General features: G+C 31.8%; 1 protein-coding gene and 1 pseudogene across 1 annotated transcript in view; both read left to right on the top strand.

Moving 5' to 3' along the window:
• Nucleotides 1–11839, top strand: part of CDH18 (cadherin 18) — a 272418-nt gene that overhangs the window by 119162 nt on the left and 141417 nt on the right. The gene's annotated exons all lie outside the window — the stretch shown is intronic.
• On the top strand, nt 10257–10375 carry LOC111737478 (annotated as a pseudogene).

Genomic DNA, 11839 nt, shown 5'->3' with positions numbered 1-11839 from the left:
GCTGCTGTTTCTATGGGTTGTATATGCTAGCTTGAAGTAAATGCCAGCATATTCAGATAAATTCGGAAGACACAATACTAGTCAGAATCCTGAACATTCCTGATAAGTGCTTATATTTTCATATGTAAAAGAATGACCATTTTTTAAAAGAATATACATCCTTGTGTGGGATTTAAAACATCTGTATGTTTGTGGTATATATAAGAAAGTCAAAATATGTAAAAAAAAAAAAAAACCAGTTAGTGAAAAAATAAGCCAAGGTGGCGACTGCATTTTATTTGATCCCATATATTTTCATTCACCCATTTGTCATGGAAGAGTCAACATAGATAAATTTAAATTTAAGCTGAGACATGATCATTATGAATTATTTTGTTCTCCTGAGGTGAAGTAAGTGAAAGGATGAACTTGTATTAACCCCTCTGGGTTTTGGCTTCTCACAAACCCACAGTCTAGCTCCATCTTCCAGAAGGGGGTCAAACATTAGGTGACTCACACAGTCAAGGGCCGATAGCAGAGGGTAAATCCATTACTCACCATTTTCTCTGAACCTGTGTGTATATGCGATAGGCTCATAGAAAGGTCTCATTTTTTCCTGCAGAGTCCTTCCCTTCTGCAAAATATGGCATTACATTTGATAGTCTTTTTCTTCCAAACCCTATTGTACAGGTGATTCTGTGTATTGTATTTTGATTTCATTTTACAGTGTATTTTCTGAAATGTAACTATCGATTTGAGACTGCATTTGAACCTCACTTTGCTAACTAACCTTTTTGAATCTATCTTCTAACTAATTTTGTTGAAAGAGAAATAACTAAAAAAATAGAAGAAATTTAAACATTATTTTGAAAGAAACACCTTCTAGTCTACCAACATATTGTATTTCTTTTCGATTTGCAAGCATGCTAAGGAATGTTAAATGCCCTCACTTGTACTTTGTCTTTTTCACAAAAAATATTTTAAGAAATAGAATTCATCCAAGAACATCACTACTTTTATGATCTTAAAATAAGTAGTATAAAATATGTTTGGGGAATTTAATTGGAAAGTAAAAAGTAAAATGAATTAAAAGCATAGAAAATAATTAATGTTCAAATTAAATAGATACATTAATCTAATAGTGAGTTTCCTTTTGAAGTCTAAATTATAATTATGTAGACAATATGCTTGTCATAATTCCTAAAGTTTTGTGTTTTAGTATATGGTTTATTTGTCCTCCTGCTGGAAATGGGTTTTGAATCTTCAATCTCCTTTCTTTTCACCATTCTTTTGTTATTATTAGTTTTCTATTTCTGCTTAACAAGTTACCACAAACTAAGAGGCAGCAATGTATTATCTCATAGCTCTGAAGGTCAGACTTTAAGTCTACCCTGTGTGTTCTGTTTATAATGTCATAAAACTGGAATCAAAATGTCTGCTGGCTGGGCTCTCACTGGAGGCTCTGGGAAAGGATCATTCAGGTTGTTGGCAGAATCCAGTTTGAAGCAGTTGTAGGACCCAGGAATCACTCTCATCTCTTAGAAGCAGCTCTCAAGTCCTTTCCACCTGAAGATACCTTTTCCCTCTTCAAATTCAGCTATAAAATACCTCTCTTTTGTCAAATTCTTCTTGACTGTGAAAGTCTGTTTCGACTACAACCACAGCTACAAGCCAAAGAAAACTCTTTTAAAAAATATTTATATATTTATTAATATTTTTTTAAAAATTTTCGGTTATAGTTAAAGTATCCATTAGCAGATGAAGGGATAAAGAAAACTATTTTTAAAGGCATCAGATAGGTTAGACCTATCTGGATAATCTCCCTATCAGAAGGTCTAGTGCTTAGTAACCTTAATTACACCTGCAAATCTCTTTGCAACATAAAATATCATAATCAGAGAGCTAAGGTTATGTTGGCCAACTGAGGAAATCAGTTACTTTCCAAGTCCTAACCTTGAAGGAACTTGGTTCTCTGGTACCCTTTTGTCCCTGACCTATTCCTTTCTCTTCTAATCCAAATACCTGTTTAAATTATTTTAAGAAAAATGACCTACAGAGGAGTTATGTGTGGAAACACACTCTGAGAAAATATGCAGGGACGTTGATGTATCTCTAAACTTATTAATTCTTAATAAACATTTAAAATATTAAGACTACTCAAGATTTATAAATGGATTTTAATTTATTTTTCCTCATTAAAAAATCAGTCATTTTCTATTCAAATGTCTCATTACAAACTGAGGGCAAAAATTTTTATCATAAAATACTTGTCACATACTTAAACTGTTAAATTAAATTTCATAAACATAGTGTTCTACTAATTTGGGAAACATCTATGAATAGCTTAAATGATAAAATGAATTATAGTATTTCCACGTAGTTCAGAGTTCAGCAGCAGTGATGCGAATCTTTTCATAGTAAAAAAAAAAATAGATTACTACACTGATTATATATTGTTTCACTTATTTATGACGAGAATTCTTCTAACAATATTTATTCATCATTATTTAATCGATTTCTCTACTTTAACTAAAATAAACATGCTATAATCCACAATCTCTGTCAGAGAAATGCAAATTAAAACAATGAGATACCACTATACATTATTGGAATGGACACAATCTAGAACACTGATGACACAAAATGCTGGCAAGGTTGTGAAGCAACAGGAACTCCTGTTCATTGTTAGTAACAATGCAAAATGATACAGCACCTTAGGAAGACAATTTGGCTGTTTCTTAAACTAAACATACTCTTACCATCTGATCAAGTAATTGCATATCTTGGTATTACCTAGAGGAGATGAAGATTTATGTCCACACAAAAATCTATAAATGGGTATTATAATGACTTTATTCATAATCATCAAAACTTGGAAAAAACCAAGATGTTGTTTAGTAGGTGAATAGGTAAACTGTCATACATCCCAACAGTGAAATATTATTTAGCACTAACATAAAATGAGCTGTCAATCCATGAAAAGAGCTGGAGGGAACTTAAATGCATATTACCAAGTGAAAGAAGCCAATGTAAAAGGCTACATAGTGTTGTATAATTCCAACTATATGCCCTTCTATATGCCTAGAAAAGAGGAAGCTATGGCTACAGTTAAAAGATCAGTAGTTTCCAGAGGTTGGGGCTGGGAAGACAGATGAATAGGTAGAGCATAGAAGATTTTTAGGGCACTGAAACTACTCTGTATGATACTAATGTGATGTATACAGGCCACTTTACATTTGTCCAACCCCGTAGAATTTACAAAACCAAGATATTACCCTAATGTAAACTATAGACTTTTGTAATTATGATATGCCAGTGCAGATTCATCAGTTGTAGCAAATGTACCTCATTAGTGCAGGATGCCTGGAGCTGGGAAGGCTATGCAGGAATGAATATTTGGGAAATATGGGAAATCTCTGTACTTACCATTCAATTTTGCTATAAACCTAAAACTGCTCTTAAAATAGTCTACTAAAAATATTCAAATGAAATAATAAAATAAAAAAATATATCGTCTGAAATTAGATGTTTTGAAAGTTTTTTCATCACCTGAGCTGTCTAAGGAGATGATCTGAGTGATATGTGACTCAATATGAAGTAATAAAACTACATTTTAAATTCTATTATCAAGATACAATTTATATGCAGTCGAATTTTTTTTTTTTTTTTGGTGGATATTTCTAAAAGTTTTGACAACACATGTAGTCATGTAAATGCTAACATAATCAACATGTAGAACAGCACATTTTTACCGCAAAATTCTCACCTGTCCCTGGATAATCAACCACTACTTTCATTTCCAGCTTTTAGGAGCAAATGATTGGTGTTCTAGCCTTATAACTGTTTTCTTTTTTTCTAGAATGTCATTTAAATAAAATGATACAATATGTAGTCTTCTGAATCTGGATACTTTAAATTAGCATAGGACATTTGAGAATTATCCATAGTGAATATATTGGTATACCTTGTCTTTTTATATCTGAGTCATATTTCATTTTATGGATAAACAATAGATATTTTATTCATTTACTAATTACAGAATAGTTAGAGTTTTGACAATTATTAATAAAACTACTATATTCATTCATGTACAGGTTTTTGTATAAATACACATTTTTGTTTCCCTTGAGTTAAGTATCTAGTACTAGTACTGGGATTGATAAATTGTGTATAGTAGGTGTATGATTAATTTTATAAGAAACTACCATGGGTCTTCCAAAGTGCCTGCAAAATTTTACCTCCCACAATCAATATTTGAGATTTTTAATTGCTTTATATTTTTGGAAGCAATTGATATTATCATTTTAAATAATAGTTTAATGTTAGCCATTCTAATAAATACTAATATTTCATTATGGTTTTGATTACAATTTCCTTAATGACTAATGATTTTGAGAATTTCTTCATGAGTTTTTTTTCCACCTCTATATCTTCTTTGATGAAGTGCCTGTTAAAGTTTTGTGCCTATTTTTAAATTTTGAGTTGTTTGTTTTATTATTGTTAACTTTGAAGAATTTTGTATCAAATTCCTTTATCATATAATTTGAAGATTTTTTCTCAGTCTGCATCTTATTTTTTTATTAACTTTGTCTTTCAAATAACATATTTTTAATTTCGATGAAGTACATTTTATTAATTTCTCTTTTATGCCTTATATTTTTGGTGTTACCTTCATTTTTTTTTCCTTAAATGATGGTGAAAAATATTTTCTTCCATTTATTCTACTGAAATTTTATAGTTTTAGGTTTTAGCTCTAGTCTAATGGCCTAATAATATGCTTCAATTTCATTATTTGCTAAGCATTTTTTATTAACTAATACTAAATCTCATCAAATGCTATTGCTGTACCTATTTAGATGAAGATATCGATTTTTTTTGTTTAGTTTATTGATATGATGATGCACATTGGTTAATTTTCAAATGTTGAATCAACTTCTCATACTTGGTCATGATGTATTATTCTTTTATAAATATTGTTCTCTAAGGCTTACCAATATTTTGCTGCAAAATGTTGTGTTTATGTTCATGTGAAAAAAATGGTCTCGTTTTCTTATAGTATTTTTATTTGATTTTATAACACTAATTGTTCTTAATAAAATGACTCGGAAAGCATTTTTCACTTTATTTCCTGGAATAGTTAGTGTAGACTTGCTATTATGTATTTTATAAATTTTGATAGAATTTTCTAGGGAAACTTTTTTGGCTTGGAATTTCGTTGTTGAAAGAAAAACTACACATAAAACTGCTTTTAATAGAATCAGGACTCTTAAGATTATCTATTATCTTTAATTTTCTTTGGTAGTTTGTGTCATTCGAGGAATGTTTCCATTTTATCTAAAATTTTGAAAATTTTGCCATAAAGGTTTTCACTTAACTTCATATTATACTTTTGATAAAGAATCTGGAGTGATGTACATATTTTATTTATTATTGATAATTTGTATCTTCTCTTTCATGGCTACCTTCAGTAGAGGTTTGTAGATTTTATCAATCTTTATAAAAATCAGCCTTTTGTCTCTTTGATTTTATCTACTGTTCTTCATTTTAAAATTTCATTGCTTATGCTATTTATTACTTTTTTTCTTTTTCTTATTTTAGATTTTCTTCACCCTTATACTTTTTATCTCAAGGTGGCATCTTAAACATTGATTTAAACATTTTTTTTCTTTCTAATATATTTATTTGTTGCTATAACTTTCTCTCTATTCATTGTTATAATGGAATTACCTTAATTCTGAAATATTATGGTTAAATTTTAACTCATTTCAAACTATATTTTAATTTCTCTTGTGGCTACTTCTTTGATCTCTTATTATTTGGAAATGTCTTCAATTTCCAAATACTTTTGATACTTCCTAATATTTTTTAGTTATTGATTTATAATTTAATGTTGTTTGAGATCATATTTTGCATAGTTCTCATAAATGTGTTAATATTTGTTTTATGGCCCTGCAGTATGGTCTGCTTTGTTGAGCGGTCCATGTGCACTTGATAAGAAAGTGTATTTTTTGCTCTTGGATGAAGTTTTCTACAAGTATAGTAAAGCTCAAGAAGGTTGATAGACTTGTTTTGATCTGACCAGAGAAAAGGTGGAGGAAGGAGGTTGATAAGAGTTAAGGAGGTCAAATATATCATGAGAGAAGGAGATTTGACTTTGGGTGGTAAACATACAACACAATATACCTAAGATATATTATAGAATTGTACACTTGAAACCTATATAATTTTATTAACCAATGTCACTCCAATAAATTTAATTAAAAATTATTTATATCTTCAAAGCCTCACTGATGTTCCATTCCAATCTTCAGTTTCAAATCTTAGTTTCCCTTGCAACCTCAGGTCTCTGTAGTGATCAGAAGAAGTTATTATTATTATTTTTTGACAAGCCACCCTTTGTTATTGTTGTTTAGTGATGGCAATGTTGCATCTAACTTTCCATATCCTAAACTGAAGCCAGAAAACTCAATTACATTTTTAGAGAATAGGAGAAAACAGTTGTCAGTTCCGCTATCTGTTTTTCAGCAGGTGGACATGTGTCGCTATTGGGAATCCTTACTAAACCACTGTCAGTATTTCACTGTGAAAGGTGAGAAATGTTCAAAGTGAGGCGAAATTTATTTTATTTACATTTCAAAGCTATATTTAAAGAGTAAAAGATAGATTAACAAATATACTATTAGAATTCTTGTGAAAAAGTGACATGAAACCCTTTAGAAATTTGAAAACTGTTTTATATATATTCATCTTGACAAGGATAAGAGGTAAAATGGTAATGTTTAAGAATTTTTTTATTTAATTAAATTTACTGGGGTAACATTGGTTAATAACATATATAAGTTCAGGTGTACAATTCTATAATACAACATCTGTATGTTGCATTTCCAGAGTTTAGTCTCCTTCTGTCACCATATATTTGACCCTCTTACCCTGGTACATCTTCCTCCACCCACGTTCTCTCTGGTAACCACAGTACTTTTGCCTGTGTCTATGAATTTGTTTGTTTTGTTTGTTCATTATCGCTTTCTGTTTTATATAATTTTAGTTAGCAGTGTTGTCATCAGATTCTCAAGTGCTTTTAACATGCTATATATTCACATATCAACAGCTTAAGAAGTAACAAACTTGATAAGGAATGATTATGTGAATGATACTGGCCTGTCATCCTTTACAATCGTGTTTAAAATATTTGGAATTGGTACTGCAAGTACAGTGATCAAACTGCCAAATGCCTTAGATTGTTCTCATTCATTACTTAATATGAAATCCACATATAGTAATTTAAGTATTTTGATAGTTATTTGTTTCAAAGTTTTTTGATCCATAACTATACCATAACGATCCAGAAATATCTATTGAAAGGTAATTTAACAAGGCACTGAGATTAGGAATTCCTGTTTTTTTTCTTCCCAAATACTGTGATTGTGTTGACATTCACTCTTATTTAACTATAGATTTTAGAAAGATGATTTGATTTGACTTGAAAATATTAGCTTGACTTTCTAAAAGACAGATGTTAAAATATTTTAGAAGCTCATTATTATCAAATAAATGCACTGAACAAAATAAATTTACACAAACTTGGTACTGTTTATTATCAGCAATTGTATAAGTAAAAATATTAGTAACTACCACCATCGATGCTTTCTATATTCCAAAGAGTTTCATAGACTTTTTGCATATATTACATCAATAATATTGCTGACATATTGGAAAGTAAATATTTTTATTCCCTTTTTAGAGTTTGGGAAATGGCCTTATTAAGAAACTTGCCCAGGATCATGTAGGTTATAAGTTCAATGCAGTTTTTGCCCTGTTTTACTCAAGAGCCAATGTTTCAATAAGTCATCTCTGTGACACACCATGAAGTATAATACAGAATATGTCATGTGTTAACATGACACATACATGTCATCATTCCTTGCTGGGAAGAACATAATCTTTTAAGCTCCAATATAGCAAAAAATAACTTTGTTTCAAGAGAATAATCCTATATGAGTTTAGAAATATTTGTAACAGTAGGTTCAATTTTGAATGAAGAAATGTTCTAGTGATCAGATAGACTAATTCTAGATACCAAGCATCCTCAATTCCCTCTAGTGCCATTTATCCCTGGGTAGAGCTCTTACAGAAATGATAAGAGCCATACATGGTAATAGGCCCTCCTGCTCAATATCCTAGCTGACTGGCACAGAGCCTCTTCAGGCAAACTGCAGACTTTCAGTAAAGAATTAGAAAGGACAAACTCCTGCAGGGGAAATTGCTATTCTTCACCTAGTCCAAGAAGTATGAGCTTCCTAAAGTGAGGAGAAAGATAATGATTTTCAGGTCGTTTCAAAGCACAATTCTATTTAAGATAGAGAAGATGTTTTATTGAAATGAATAATACTTTGTTTTACAGTTGGAAAATGCCTTCAGAGTTGACTCAACAAAACTAAAATATATCTTTAAAATTACTTTAAACTTCACAATATTTAAAAGAAATGGAAATCCTCAAATTTCTTCAGAGACCAAGGATTATAGTTAGCATCAGATATCTAAATGTTTACTAAAACTAATTGATAAATAATTCTATTATAAATTTCAAACTGTATTTCAAATAATATCTTCAAATTGATGCTATTTTCTAAGAGTATGAGCCTTTATAAGGCTTTTATATGAAGGCATTGACGATACCAAGTCTTGATTTTGATATTTATTTTTTCAAAGTTTGATTTCGAGAGTTAATGTTATTGGAAAACTGGAATCACTTTTCTTTCTTCTACATATAGTACAAATCAATTTTTTTAAAACATATGATGTTAAATATATAATTACATATGATGTAATTATTTTTAATTACAACTTACAATTTTCCTTGTTCTATATCTTCCCTCTGAAGTAAAAAGCTTATCTACAAACAGATTTTGACCTGGTCAAGTAGCAAACTGAATATTAATGGCACAAGAGAGTACAGGTTTAATTAACTAAACTCTGGTCTAACTTTTACACATTTCTCAAAACAATGATTATTGCTGTTCTGACGTTGACTTTTAGTACGTTACATATCCTTCAAGACCCAAGACCTATGCTAATTTTTTCAAACCTCAAAATATATATAATCATCTCACCGTTTGTCCCTTTGACCAAGAGCCCCCTATATCCTCTGCCACTCATTTTCTGGCCACCATTATTCTACTTTCTGTTTCTATAAGTTTAGCTCTTTTAGGTTTTACATATAAGTGATATAACCATTCATTCATAGATGGACACTTATGTTGTTTCCATATCTTGGCTATTATGAATAATACTGTAATGAACATGGACTGCAGATAACTCTTCGAGATCCTGATTTGAATTCATTCAGATTTATACCCAGAAATAAGACCTCTGGATCAAATTTTGGTTCTACTTTTAACTTTTTGAGGACCCTCCATACTGTTATCCATAGTGGCTGCACCAATTTGTATTAACATCAACAGTGAACAAGAGTTTTATTTCTCCCCATTCTCATCAATGTTTGTTATCTCTTCTCTTTTGGTAATAGTCATTCTAACAGAGGTGAATTAATACATCATTGATTCTAGTTTGCATTTCTCATGATTAGTGATGTCGAGAGTCTTTTCATATACCCGATAGCTATTTGTATACCTTCTTAGGAAAAAATGTATTTATATTTCCTTTAGCCATTTTTGAATTTTTTTCTATTGATTTGTGTGCTAGTTAATATTTTCACTATTAATCCCTTATCAAACCTATGATTTAAAAATACAGTAGTCCCCTCCTTATTTGTGATTTTGCTTTCTTTGGATTCAGATACCTGAGGTCAACCACAGTTCAAAATATGTAATGAAAAATTCCAGAAATAAACAACTTCTAAGTTTTAAACTGTACACTATTCTAAGTAGTGTGATAAAACCTCACAGTGTCCTGCTCTGTCCTGCTTCAGATGTGAATTATCCCTCTGTCCAGAGTATCTACACTGTATGTGCTACCCACCCATTAGTCACTTAGTAGCCTTCTTTGTGATCTCATTGACTGTCATGATATCGCAGCACTTGTGTTCAAGGAACTCTTATATTAATTACTTAATAATGACCCCAAAACACAAGAGTAGTGATGCTGGCAATTCAGAAATGCCAAAGAGAAGCTGCAGAGTGCTTCCATTAAGTGAAAAGCTGAAAGTTTTCAACTTAATAAAGAAAGAAAAAAATGTACGCTGAGTTTACTGAGGTCTATGGTAAAAATGAATCTTTTGTCCATGAAATTGTCCATTAATTTACAAATTAAAAGATATGGTCTACAGCCATGCTACCCTGAATAAGCCCAATCTCGTCTGATCTCAGAAGGTAAGCAGGGTCAGGCCTGGTTAGTCCTTGGATGGAAGACCACCTAAGAAGACCAGGTGCTATAGGCATAAAAAGTTTTAAAAAGAAGGGATTGTAAGCTGACAAAGTCCTTGCAATCTGTGAGGTCAACCAAGGGTTGCCTCACCTAAAAAATAAAAAAATAATAAAAAATAAATAAATAAAAGGTATGTATGTAAGGGAAAAGAATAGTACATGCATATACAGAATTTCTTATTATTTGTGGTTTCAGGCATCCACTGAGAGCCTTGAAACATATCCTCAAAGAGCATTAAAAGGATGTGGATCCTAATAATAGGCTCCATAACAAGCCTGCCTATGACCTGCTGGGGATGCCTTACCTGCTGATTCCCCGCAAAAGCCCCCAGGCACCCCTAGCACTAAACTGCTTAACCCCTACATACCCCATTCTGCAATTGGCTCTCTTTGTGGTTCACAAGGTGGGAGGAATCGATTTTGTCAGGCGGCTAGGGAGAACACACGAAAAGCCACCCTAAACCTGTGGGCCAGGAAGAGACTACAAACTTGAGCTTGACCTTAGGAAAGCCAAAGGGAGGCTGTCAGCACTTGGCCTGGTGCATTGCACGATCAAGAGAAGGAATACAAATTTAATAATCATGCCACAAAAGAGAGCAAGAAGCATGAAGCAGACAATCCACAAAAGGTCTCAGAAACTTCAGAGTCCATCGCAGGGCTGACAGAAGGTGTTTCTCTCCAGAAGTCAGTCAGTAAAGATTGCAGGAGGTGACCACCACTGAAAATGCAACATGACAAACATACTTTTTGCTTTGGCTGTGATTGTCATGGTGCTGAGAAGGATACACTTCTGTGTCTGGTCTTTACTCCAGGTTATTAGAAGTTTCTCTTTGCCTGATATCATCCCTTTTCAAATTTTTGTTACTGTCCTTGCCTTCGATGGAACAGATCCTTTAATGGCTTCTATCACTTTGTTCTTGTTCTCCAAGACGATAGCTATTGGGGACTGGGACATACATACCTGACTGGTGAACGATAATCTCCACTGAGTATTTGCCTTTGTGGCCCTTAATCAGTTTTAATTTATTTTGCTGGTCAGTCACTCCACGTGGCTTCTTACTGACATTAGCAGTGGATTTTGTACACTTACTGGCCCTGATGGACAGAACAAGTATTATGTACTGTATGTAATTATATGTACAAATGTCAAGAGAGTGATCAGCATATGTGTACATATTTGTCAATAGAAATTCAGTTTTTTTCTGTACTGTTTCATCAGTTCCTATTGTTGAACGCTTGTTTTTTTTTTTTTCTTCATTGGCAACCTATTGTCATTTTCACCTGACATTATATGTAGTAATATACCTTTAGCAAATACTAATTTAGTTGAAATAATTTTCTTAAATTCATCTACATATCTATACTGCCCAAAAGGAGAAATTTTACTCCTATATCCACACTTTCCTTATAGTGACAGCCTCAATAAAACTTATTCAAATGGCAGCATAATCTACCTATGGCTATTTACAAATGGTCTT

This window comes from Pteropus vampyrus, unplaced genomic scaffold, assembly GCF_000151845.1.
Source record: "Pteropus vampyrus isolate Shadow unplaced genomic scaffold, Pvam_2.0 Scaffold27, whole genome shotgun sequence".
In the NCBI taxonomy this organism is placed as follows: Eukaryota; Metazoa; Chordata; class Mammalia; order Chiroptera; family Pteropodidae; genus Pteropus; species Pteropus vampyrus.
This window is presented reverse-complemented; position numbering and strand designations above follow the sequence as displayed.